Source organism: Pistacia vera, unplaced genomic scaffold (genome assembly GCF_008641045.1).
Source record: "Pistacia vera cultivar Batoury unplaced genomic scaffold, PisVer_v2 Contig676, whole genome shotgun sequence".
NCBI lineage: Eukaryota > Viridiplantae > Streptophyta > Magnoliopsida > Sapindales > Anacardiaceae > Pistacia > Pistacia vera.
Genome location: NW_022196530.1, coordinates 53,577 through 67,093, shown reverse-complemented (window position 1 = coordinate 67,093; position 13,517 = coordinate 53,577). Strand labels below are relative to the sequence as shown.

The window sequence follows — 13,517 nt, the reverse complement described above, 5'->3', positions numbered from 1 at the left end:
AAACCCTAACCCAGATAAAATGTCTTTACAGAGAAAACGAAGAGAAAACCCTAATACTCAATCTGTCTCCCAAAATGAGTGAATAGTTTTCTTTTATATTGTTGACTTCTGATTGGACTGGAGCCGTTGGATCATGTTTAATTGAATGGCTGAGATTAACTTGATTAATGGACGAAACGACAACGTTTTTGCTTGGGTCTAAACGACATCACAGACTTTATCATTTTAACAATCTCCACCTTGAAGTCTGTGGTTGTCTCTTCTAGCAGTATATTCATTATGTAGTAAGCAGGTTCCATATTCCTTCACAGTTCGAATGGGTTATCCCACATGCAGTAAGTTCAAGCAGTGCTTGAACTTTGCAAGTGTTACAACCTTGGTTCCCATGTCTGCTGAGTTGTTTTTGGTTGGGATCTTCAGCAGGTTCACTTCTTTTTCGAAAATCATATCCCTCACAAAATGATACCTTACGTCAACATGTTTGGTTCTCTCATGGTACACAGGGTTTTTTCCCAGATGAATGGTACTCTGACTGTCTGAATAGACAGTCATAGTTCCATCCAGTAGCTTGGCCTCTTTTAGGAATCCTTGGAGCCATATGGCTTCTTTGAATGCATCGGTTACAGCCACGTATTCAGCTTCAGTTGTGGACAATGCTACCAGTGGTTATAGTTTCTTGAGGGTGTTGGGGGTGGGCAAGAAGCTCCACCTCAATTGGTGTAACCCTAGGCTGACTAGGGATCTCATTTGAGCTTGAAGTAGAACCTACATCAGTGTTAGTTTCATTACAAGGAAAAACTCCCTCATTGAATATTACATCTTTGCTCACAATAATTCTAACCCTAGGTAACTCCTTGTCCCAAAGTCTGTACCCTTTTGTTCCTTATTGATATCCTAAGAAGACACACTTGGTTGATCTTGGTTCAAGCTTTCCTCCAATCGAATGTGCATATGTAGCATAGCCAAATACTCTTAAGTGTCCCAGGTCAAGTCTCCTTCCCGTTCACATCTCTTCTGGGCACTTTAGGTTGATGGCAGTGGAAGGGCTCCTATTTATCATGTAAGTTGAGGTAGTTAGGGTTTCCCCCCAAAAAGAGTTGGGTAGTTTAGAGGTGATAAGCAGACACCTAACCTTATCAAGAATAGTTCTATTCATCCTCTCAGCCACCCCATTCTGTTGAGGGGTGTATTTCACAGTCCTATGCCTCAAAACCCTTGATCACTACAGAATTTATCAAACTCTTGATTCTAGAACTCTAACCCATTATCTGTTCGGAGAACCTTAACCCTCTTATTCATTTGGTTTTCCACTAAGAGTTTCCATTCCCTAAACCTTGCTAAGGCTTGATCCTTGGATTTCAATATGTAAACCCACACCTTTCGGTTGTAATCATCCACTAGAGACATAAAGTAACAGTTTCCCCCATAGGTTTTAACTCTCCTAAGCCCCCATAGGTAAAAAATTGATGTATTCTAGTTGACTAGTGGCTAGGTGTATCCCCTTTTGAAAACGGTTCCTATGTTGTTTTCCTAGAATGCAGTTCTCACAAAACTCCAGTGATGAAACACTATCTTTGCCAAACTGTCCTTGATTATTTAGGATATCCATTCCTCTTTGACTCATGTGGCCTAATTTAAGATGCCACTTTTCTGTAGTAGATAGGTTAGTAGACTTAAGCACAAAGCTAAAGCATTTTGGGGAGTCTTTCCCACAGAGTATATAGAGTCCATTCTTTTTCTCTCCTTTCAGGATTAGGTTTCTTTTTCTTTAGATATTCAGGCATCCATTCTCTGCCTTATAACTGCTGTCTGATTCATCTAAGGTACCTAGGGATATTAGGTTTCTTTTAAGTTCTAGGATATATATAACTTTTGTTAGTTTAACCAATTTGTCAGTGTCAAGTTTTAGAGTTATGGAACCTATTCCTCTAACCCTACATGCATCGTTGTTCCCCATGTAAACAATTTTTGAATCAGTGACTTCAAACTCCTGGAACCAGTCTCTATTTGGACTCATATGGAATGAACACCTTGAGTCCAGCATCCACTCATTAGCAGTGTCAGACATTGATACTGTGAGCACCTCAGGTTCATCTAACAAGTTTTTGGTGGATGCTAGATTGTTTTCTGTGTTCCCTTGTTTTTGCTTCTTGATCCATTCAAAACAATTCTTTTTAATATGACCAGTCTTATTGTAGAAAAAACATTTCCTAGTTTCTGTTTTGTTCTTGTTATTACCCTTCCATTTTTTCTTATTTTTATTTCCTTGATTCGTAAAATTACCCTTCGCTATCTGACTAGACTCAACTCTGCTTTTGACAAACAGGTTTGTTCCATTTCTTTTCCGGACCTTCAATTCTAATTCTCTAGCCTTAAGCCCTGCTATTATTAGATCTAGTTTTGGTACAGTACCAGAGTACTGCAATGTGTTTTTGACTACTTGGTAGTCCTCTGTCAGTGAGTTCAGAAGGATCATTGCTAGGCTAGTATCTCCTAGTTCTTGATCTGTTCCTTATAGGATCAGAGTCATTTTTAAGAATTCATCTCAAGTCTCCTCTACACTCCTAGAACTATCCATTTTATACGAAAATAAAGTACCTTTCAAAAAAGCCAAATTAAGGGCATATTGTAAAACATATAAAGAGTTGAGTTTACCCCATAATTCAAGTGGAGATTCGATTCCATCTACCTTTCTGAGGACACTGTCAGACAGATTCAAGATTATCAGGTTGTAGGCCTCTTCATTAATCTCCTCCTCCTTTTTTAGCTTCTCCTTCGACCATTTTTTAAGGTCATCTTCCAATGCGATTGCCACCTTATTATGGGAGAGGAGTGCTCTCATCTTTTTCTCCCAACTCCCGAAGTCAATCTTCCAATCATATTGGGAGATTTCCATTCGGGTGGAGGTGTTTGACATAGTGAGTGATTGATTTTGGTTGGTGAGGTTGCAAATTCAAGAATTAAGACTCGTTCTTGAATTTCAAGAAACGAAGAAAAACTCTAGATTTCTACCTTGTATGAAATCTAAGCCCGTACGATCAGAAAACTACGTTACGAACTCCCAATTTTGTTTTGAAACCCTAAAATTGAGAAACCCCCAAATTTTTTTCGACAATCAAAGAAACCCTAAAATTTCATATCAAAAAATTGAGACTCTGATTCTTCTCCCTTGATCCTTTTTACTATGCTCTGATACCATTGTTATAACCCCTGCATCAAACTAACCAAAAGACACAGCAATCCAAACAACACTGATCAAACAAACGCACACACAAAATAGCAAGATTTATCGTGGTTCACTTGCTCAGTTTGAGCAAGCTACGTCTATGTTGAGCTAAGGAAACTAGAGAGCTCGTTACACTATATTAATCAAGATCACAGTACAAACTTCTACTCTCGATCAAAACCCTTTCATAACCTTCTCAAGAACCCGTAACGTCCTAGAGACATAGATCCCGTATCCCTAATACCCTGTGTACCCTAGCACATTCAAATGGCTTGAAGCCAGCCACTCGATTTATAGTTACAAGATTCAAAACCACAAAAACCCAAACCCTAGCAGATACAGTTTTTTGTTTGACAGAGAAGAAAGAGATACAAAATGGTTTCAATTGATCGATTCAGACTGTTTGCCTGCTTATATACCGTTGACCTTCAGACTTCTTTTCCACCGTTGGATCTTCAGCCAGTTAATGATCAGGATTAATCTCACAATTAGCTCAAAACGACGTCGCTCCATTTAATGATGAAACATTACCGTATAAAGCCATCACACCAACATACAAGAACTCCATCAATGTCATTTGTGGAGTTCTTCTGTGAGGCGCTCCACCATTACACAACAGTTTCTGATTCCCCAGTGACCAGTTTTTGCAAGGACCATGAAGTATGATTGAGACGGATAGAAAAGGAGTTTCTGGGGATCAAAATTCTAGAAACTTTGAGCCAATTTCCATCTGCAAATGAAGAGAAAATGCAATGGGGAAAAAGGTTCGATTGTTTAAGAGAATTCAAGCCAATAACTTTGAGTTCTTGCAACATTTCCCAGGCTAAGTTCTTGGTGAGTCTCTTCAGAGGAGGCTATTGGGTGCAAAATGAGAAGTGGAAGCTGACACTGTGCTGGAAATCTAGGCCTCTGACCACAGCTTCCATTTGGGCGCCAATTTGAACATCAAGGTGATAACATTGTTGAAGCCCACTTGATTTGTCAACTTATGGAAATAGATTTGAATAGTTTAGGTATTGATAGTTTATATGTGAACTTGTACTTTAGTTGCGCTTTGTGTGATTAGTTGCAACTTGCTACCATTTTTAAGTATATTTGTTAGTGTTCACCAAACTTTATGCAGACAATTGTACAACTATTTCTGCCTTTGTTATGATTAGAATGGTGTGTAGTAAATACTACTATTACTATCTCAACACGATGCACAAAATGACTCATTTTAGAGATGAATTTTTGAAACAAAATTTTGCATTATCTACTCAAAAAATCTTTAAAATGATAAAAACTTTTCTGTTGCAATATAACTTATCAATAAAAAAGTAAGAATGTTCGACTGTTGATTTAATATATTCTTATTAGCGGGTTATATTATAACAAGCACTAACAAAACCAGTTTATGCCCAGGAGGGGCCCATGCCCTACCTCAACTTTTAAAATTTTCATGTATTTCATATTTCGTAGAGTTCTCTCACAACAGCACCAACACATGAATAAAAATATATAATTGATTTTGCTTCTTCTTCTTTCTAATTTGTGTTGCATTTTGAAAAAGTAATTAAGGTTATATGAAATTATGTATTGAGATTTAAGTTATATTATGTCACAAAAGAAAATTCATAAAAAGAAAATTCTAATTATTTTATAAACTTGTTATTGTATGTATATAATAATTTTTCATTATTTTTTTTTCAAATAAAGTATATTTTAAATATAGGTGAATAAATATTACGATTAAAATATGTTTTATTTAAATAATCAATCTTGATCATGGATGAATGCTTGAATTTTAACGTACTCTAATTTCCTATTTCAAGTAAACCCCTCAATGTATGATTTATCTAGCAAGACCCCATAATTTTCACGGATTGCAAACAACGGCCACTACTGACTACACTACACACGCCATGTNAAAAAGTGTGAAAAATATGGTTCAGTTAAATATCGATTCTAACATGTATTTTGGTTTTTATGTATTAGAAAACTGTTAAGAACTAAAGACACAAGTGATTTGGCATAATCCGTTTCAATTGTTAGGAGTCGAAATACGGTTTTCTGTATGATTAACAAAACAATGAAATCAATAGATTAACGAAATATGATGATATTAGTAAAACTTATGTCAACCGTATTGCTTGAAGAGTGGTGTTGTTATTTTAAGTTGCTTTTGCAATGATTCGTTGCACAATTTGTAATGGTAATTGTAATAGGTTTGTGGGTTGTTTTTTAATTCTTTTGCAAGGAATCATGATGTTTTCGTGGCATTTTTTTGGGTGTAAGTATATGGAAATTATGATGTTATTACGGTCTTAGTGGTTTATATAATTTTTGTGTGGATACTGGATAGCGAACAGTTTTTTGTGTGTTTTGATTTAGTTGATAATATTGTGTTAATTATTAATTAGAGTTAGTATTGTTATTTGAATCTCATTTTTAGCATTTTGTAAATTAATGATGGTATTTTATTTTGTTGAACATTAATTATTTGATTTTGTAATTTATATCAGATATCGTTGTTTCATTGTTGTTTCTACTGAGAAAAATTGATTATTCTATTCAAAAAATATAAACTTTTTTGGTCTTAATCATTTAATGTTAAGTATTAATTTATTTTAAATGTAAACGGTTTGCATTCATCTGTATCTCTACGTAGGTATATTAAGTATTTGATATATATATTCGATTAGTACGAATCTTTTTAAATTCATCTAAATTAATGTATTGAATGATATTTTATGCATTCTACATGGATTATGTGGATATCTTATGTAGGTGTGATGATGTTTTGAAACTTCTATGAGATAATTGGGCAACTAGTCAAATGGAAGAGGGTGCATCTGCTGTAAGAAGATGGGAGGACTTGGACAATAACATATTGGTGAAAATCTTCCTGTCTTTTGATGTCTTCCAATTGACTTGGGGGATTGCTCACGTTTGTAATTCATGGCGTTCAGCTTGCTGTGATCCTCTGCCTTGGAAAACTCTTGATTTGTCAATGTTGAGATCTGTTAATGTGAAGCCGTAAAGCAACACTGTTTAACTTAAGCCAAGAAAGTCCAAAACGACACCGTTGTGACTTAAACTGCTGCTCAATCTTGATCGTTGGTTTGAGAACAGATCTGACGGCTGAAGACTTAAGCTGAGTCAAACCTATAAAAGCTGATAACTCTTCAGTTTTGAAGTAACGCGTTTTTCTCTCTGTTTTGATATCTCTCTGAGTTACAAATTAGGGTTCAAGATTACGGATTGCAGTGTGGGTGTAAATCTGCGGGTAATCTATCCATTAAGTTGTGTTTCTTAGTGGGGTGGGAACCTGGTGTAGTGTTCTTATCTCAGATTGTAGGTTTACTATTGTTGTTCCAAATCCTGGTTGATCTTGGTTGAAATCTTGTAAGAGAGAGAGGTTGAGGGTTGTAACCGTTCTTGATCGTAATAGAAAGTGCAGCGAGCATCCATATTCTGGAGCTCAACGTGGACGTAGCTTGTTCAATATTGAACAAGTGAACCATGGTAAATACTGTGTGTTGAATCTATTTGGTTTGCGTTGATTGTGTGTTTGTTGGTTGATGTTTGCTTGATTTGTTTAAGAGGATTTACAACAGTGGTATCAAAGCCTTGTATTAGGTCTAAGGTGTATCTAGGTTTAGGAATCTTGACGAATTCAAAAATTAGGGTTTGGTAGAATTTGGGGGTTTTTCGATTTAAAGGTTCCTAAATCATTAGGACTTCAAATCTTGCTGAATCGTGGGATTAATTCTTGATATTAGGTCACAAACACAAGGGATTGACGAATTTTGGGCAAAATCAAAATTAGGGTTTCGTTAGAATTTGGGGGTTTTCTTTCAAATTAGGGTTTCAAATCATACTACATCTGTTTAAGAGTATTTTGGCTGGAACACCAGTGACCGCCTTAAAAATTGCCTGACAGTACTTGGCAACCTCTAGTATAACAATGTCACGTACTTCTTAAACTGTTTTTCTTTTGTTTTTTGCCCTATCATTACAGTATAATGAACACTACTCATATGGAGATCTCCCAATACGATGGGAAGATCGATTTTAATACATGGAAAAAGAAAATAAAGGCCTTGTTATCTCACAACAAGGTTGGGATCGCACTTGAAAAGGATGAGTCCAAATGGCTAGAAGAAAAGAAAAAGAAAAAGGCAGAAGTGGATGAAGAAGCATACAATTTGATCATTATGAACCTGTTAGACATCGTGCTGCGAAAGGTGGATGGTGTGGAATCTCCAATTCCACTCTGGGGTAAACTCGAGTCTCTGTATGCTCTTAAATCTGCCCCTAATTTAGCTTTCTTGAAAGGTGCTTTATTTTCTTATAAGATGGACATAGCTAAATCACAAGATGACAATCTTGATGAATTCTTAAAAATGACCCTAACCCTAAAAGGTACTGACCAAGAACTAGGAGATTCAAGCCTTGCTATGATTTTGTTGAATTCTCTACCTGAAGAATATTTAGTGGTTAAGAATGCACTCCAGTATAGTGGGACAGTACCTAGTGTGGACCTAATAGTTTCTGGACTAAAATCTAGGGAATTAGAATTAAATATCCAGAAGCGTAATGGTAGCAACTTGTTTGTGAAAGGGAAAGTTAAGGTTGGGCAATCTAGTAAAGATAATGGAAAAACTCGTCAGAGAAATGTAGGCTTTAAAAACAAGAAGAATAGTAAAGGAAATGGTAGAACTAAAGGGGAATCTAGGAAATGTTTCTTCTGTAACAAGGTAGGACACCTAAAGAAAAATTGCTATGATTGGATTAAAAAGAACAAACAGAATAGTACAGAGACAAACCTAGCCAGCTCTAGTAGTAACATAGAAATATCAGAAGCCCTTACCATTTCTAATACATCTAGAAGCAGTGAATGGGTACTAGAATCAGGTTGTAGTTTCCATATGAGTCCTAACAAAGACTGGTTTCAAAGACTTAAAATTGGGGAGCAGGAAACTGTTTTTATGGGGAATAACCACTCTTGTGAGGTTCAAGGGATAGGGGATATAACCATTAAGCTGAATAATGGTAAGTTAGTATTACTAACTAGGGTCAGGTTTATACCTGAATTAAAACGTAACCTAATTTCCTTGGGAACCTTGGATGAATCAGGCTGTTCTTATAAGGCACAAAATGGTTGTATGGAAGTCTACAAAAATGGAAATGTGTTAATGAAGGGGGTTAAGAAAAATGGGCTTTATATATTGTGTGGATAGTTCTATCCTGATGTTTCTAATTCTGTTTTATTGTCTACTAACATATCTGCTACAGCAAAATGGCACTTGAGATTAGGCCATATAGGCCAAAATGGTATGAATGCATTGAAACAGCAAGGTTATTTTGGTACTGATGTTGTAATAGCTCTAGATTTTTGTGAAACCTGCATCCTTGGAAAACAGCACAGGATGAGTTTTCAAAAAAGGACTCATCTTGCTGCAAACTGTCTAGACTATGTCCATGCTGACCTTTAGGGTCCAGAAAAGGTGAAATCACATGGAAGGAAAATGTACTTCCTCTCCATAGTGGATGATTACAGTAGAAAGGTATGGGTATACCTCCTTAGGACTAAGGATGAAGCCCTAACCAAGTTCAAAGGTTGGAAAACCCTTGTAGAAACACAATTGGATAGAAAGGTCAAAACCCTTAGGACTGATAATGGTCTGGAGTTTTGTAACCTAGAGTTTGACACCTACTGCCAAAATCAGGTGCTACAAAGGCATATAACTGTCAGGGCAACCCCTCAACAGAATGGGGTTGCAGAGAGAATGAATAGGACTCTCCTAGAAAGGGTCAGGTGTCTTTTGTTCACTGCTGGGCTACCCAAGACTTTTTGGGGAGAAGCCCTAACTATAGCTACTTATTTGATCCATAGAAGTCCATCCAGTTCAATAGGTTTTAAATGCCCTGAAGAGAGATGGTCTGGAAGGAAACCTAACCTAAACCACCTAAGGGTTTTTTGGGTGCGCAGCGTATGCACATACCAGAGAGGGTAAGCTTGAACCTAGGTCTCCAAAATGTGTCTTCCTAGGGTACCAGGATGGTACAAAAGGTTATAGGTTGTGGGAGAGAAATGCATCAAGAGTTAGGATCATAATAAGCCAGGATGTAGTCTTTAATGAGCTAACCTTCCCTTGCAAAGTGTCTACTTACAATGCAGTTAACTCAAGAACAGATCCTGTACTGCTCGATCAAACAGAGAGATCACAGTTTGAGGTGGAGCCACAAAACCTGCCAGAGCACTTAGAACAACCTGAACAAACAGAACCAGAAAATGCCACATTGCAGAACATTGGGGACCAATATGAAGAAAATGTGCAGCCTGAGAACAATGAAGAAGAACAGGATGAGAACCTAGCAGATTACCAATTGGCCAGAGACAGGGTCAAAAGGGAAATAAGGCCCCCAAACAGATACAGCTATCATATTTGATCTACACAGCCCTGGTGGCTGGGGTAGAAACACTGAGATCTGAACCAGAGACATATCAAGAAGCTGTGAGTTCAAAAGACAGTAAAAAGTGGCTGGAAGCAATGAAGGAAGAGATGAAATCCTTAAGACAGAACAGCACTTGGAGTCTGGTCCCAAAACCTACTGACGAGAAGCTAATTGACTGCAAATGGCTTTATAAATTGAAGGAAGGTCTAACAAGATCAGACTCTCCAAGATACAAAGCAAGACTGGTGGCAAAGGGCTACACACAAAGGGCAGGTATAGACTTTACAGAAGTTTTCTCTCCTGTGGTTAAGTTTAAAACAATTAGACTTATGCTAGCAACAGTAACTCAATATGATCTAGAACTGGAACAGTTAGATGTTAAAACAGCCTTTTTACATGGTGAATTGGAAGAGAAAATTTATATGAGTAAGCCATTAGGGTTTAGAGATAGAAACCTACCTGAGCATGCCTGCCTGTTGCACAAGTCCTTGTATGGACTCAAACAATCCCCTAGGCAGTGGTACAAAAGATTTGACTCCTTTATAGTGGGAATTGGGTTCATTAGGAGTGCTTATGATAACTGTTTGTATTATGCTTGCTTTAATAACATACCTATGTACTTACTGCTATACGTAGATGACATGCTAATAATCAGTAAGTCCAAACCTCAAATAGATGAATTAAAAGCAAAATTAAATGCTGAATTTGAGATGACAGACCTAGGATCTGCAAAAAGGATATTAGGGATGATGATTGATAGAAATAGAAAAGAAAACAAACTGAAACTCCATCAATTCCCATATCTGCAGAAACTAATATCTAGGTTTGGTTTGACTGATACTAAAACTGTAAATGTACCCTTAGCAGGTCACTTCACCTTAAGCAAAGTTCAATCCCCCAAAACTGATGTAGATAGGATTAAAATGGAAAACATCCTCTACTCTAGTGCCATATGATCAGTGATGTATTCAATGATAAGCACTAGGCCTGATCTTTCATTTGCAATATCTCCATTAAGTAGGTTTATGTCAAATCCAGGAATAGAGCATTGGGTTGCCCTAAAATGGACACTTAGATACATTAACACTACAATGCATGTTGGATTAGAGTATTGCAAAAGAACTCCTGCACTTGATCTTGTTGGGTATGTGGACTCTGACTTTGCAGGAGATCGTGATTCAAGGAAGTCCACCACAGCTTATTATTTTACTTTAGGTGGAAACTGCATTAGTTGGAAATCCCAGCTTCAACCATTAGTGGCACTGTCCACAACAGAAGCTGAGTATATGGCAGTAACTGATGCTTTCAAAGAGGCAATCTAGCTACAAGGGATTTTGAAAGAGATAAACTTGATGAATAGCCCTGTGACTGTATATTCTGACAGTCAGAGTGCCATTCATCTAAGTAAAAACCTAGTATACCATGAGAGGACGAAGCATGTGGATGTAAAGTATCATTTTGTCTGAGATCAGATTTCAAAGGGAACTGTCAGCCTGCTGAAAATTCCAACTGAAGAAAATCCATCTGATATGGGAACCAAAGTTGTAACTGTTGTAAAGTTCAAGCACTGCTTGAATATTCTTCACATCAACTGAATTCAACAGAGCAAAGAAGGAGTATGAGAACTGCTTGCTGCACCTGCTGGTTACTGACAAAGGAAAGAATAAGGCTTCAAGGTGGAGATTGTTAAATGTGAAGCCTTAAAGCTACACCGTTTAACTTAAGCCAAGAAAATCCAAAATGACACCGTTGTGACTTAAACCGACACTCAATCCTGATCGTTGGTTTGAGAACAGATCTGACGGGTGAAGACTTAAGCTGAGTCAAACCTATAAAAGCTGATGACTCTTTAGTTTTGAAGTAACGCGTTTTTCTCTCTGTTTTGATATCTCTCTGAGTTACAATTAGGGTTCAAGATTAGGGTTTGCAGTGTGGGTATAAATCTGCTGGTAATTTGTCCATTAAGTTGTGTTTCTTAGTGGGGTGGGAACCTGGTGTAGTGTTCTTATCTCAGATTGTAGGTTTACTGTTGTTGTTCCAAATCCGGGTTGATCTTGGTTGAAATCTTGTAAGAGAGAGAGGTTGAGGGTTGTAACCGTTCTTGATCGTAATAGAAAGTGCAGCGAGCATCCATATTCTGGAGCTTAACGTGGACGTAGCTTGTTCAATATTGAACAAGTGAACTACGGTAAATACTGTGTGTTGAATCTATTTGGTTTGCGTTGATTGTGTGTTTGTTGGTTGACATTTGCTTGATTTGTTTAGGAGGATTTACAACAAGATCAAATTTCATCAAAATCCAATTAGAGCCATATGTTTACATGGATGAGTGTTCTGATAAGACATTGATTCATTTGTTGAAGATTTCGTTGAGTCTCAGTCGGGGATATATAAGAACCTTGATTTTTCACTTCAATTTGTATGTAAGGGACGGACAATTTACTTATATTGCTGAAAGGTAATTTTTTTATGTTTTTGTTTAAAACCTTGCTAAAAGGTAATTTTTTTATTCTCGCTATTTATTGACTGAGCCTTTGGCATTGCCTTTGATACCAGTGATTATCATCTTTAATTTTCTCTTTTGCACAGTGAATTGGGAAGTAACCCATTATATATTGTTGTTTGCAGGTGCCCCTAACTGAGGCGACTTGTTATGCCAGCTTGGAATAGAATGAAGAAGGATGTAATTTGCAAGGCCATTCGTACATGGAGATGTCTTGAATCCCTGACAATGCCTAGTATAGCAAATCCTCCTTTATCTTATAGAGGAAATAGCCCTAAATTGCAAGAACTTTAGTGAACTCAAGGTCATGGGTCCTTTTGACGTTCTCTTTGCTTATACGATAGCCAAATTTCTTCCAAATTTGAAGGTTTTGAGCTTGAGATGCTCAATGATAGTTAAGGATGCCTTAATGCTTATATTGGATGACTTACCAAACCTGGAAGCCTCAACATATCCTATTGCCTTCTTATAGAAGGTCCACTGCTTCCTCCATCGATGCCCGAAAAAATTATTAAGAAGCTAGATAAAATTATCTTGCAGAAGGCTGCTCGATTACGTGAGTTCTTAACATGTACTAAGCACTCGTGCATCTTGTGCCAGCGTACCCGAAGTGGTAAAGGCTTTCTGAGGTGGTACAAGTATGAGGAAGGCCTATGGAAAATGGATGAGGTGAGGTCTCTTGCTATTTGATTAGAACATTGCACAGACTATAATTTAGTGGTCAGAAACTATAGCCTATATACCTCTTCTTTACATTTTGTCTTGCTTGTCTGTAATATCTACATAATATGTTGTTGAATAAGCACATATAGAATCGGTCCGTTGTGTTTTAGGTTGTCATCCTCCTAATGCTTTCGTTTTAGGTCGTCAACCTCGTAACACTTGCATGATGATCTTCTCCCATGGGAAAAGTATTATTTGTCTGCATGATTATGTACATATGGTAAAATTTCACTTTCTATTGCTTCAACCTGATCTTTTGTTGTCAATTAATGTTAGTTCAAAATGAAATGGTTTCAAAGTAATATGCAATTGAGTATTTTATCCGTCATTTACGTCATTACAATTAAATCATAAGGATTTCTCTATTTTCAATATATTATACTTATATATTTACATTTTTTCCACCTTGTATTGGAAATAATGTTTCCAATTCATGTTATTTTATGTATGGAATTATTATTGCTTATATTATTGAATTTGAAATTCTATTGATTTTGTAATCATTAGTCTCAAATTCATTTCTATTGTCAGATTTAAGTATTTGATAGTGAGATTTTGAAGGAATCTTTGATTTTCCCTTCTTTTATACTTTTATGTTAAGTTTGTATATGTTGAAACGGC

At 36.8% G+C, this 13,517-nt stretch overlaps 1 pseudogene; it reads left to right on the top strand.

The window, feature by feature from the left end:
* Nucleotides 1-6,044: 6,044 nt before the first annotated feature.
* On the top strand, nt 6,045-12,863 carry LOC116113253 (annotated as a pseudogene).
* The last annotated feature ends 654 nt before the right edge of the window (nt 12,864-13,517 follow it).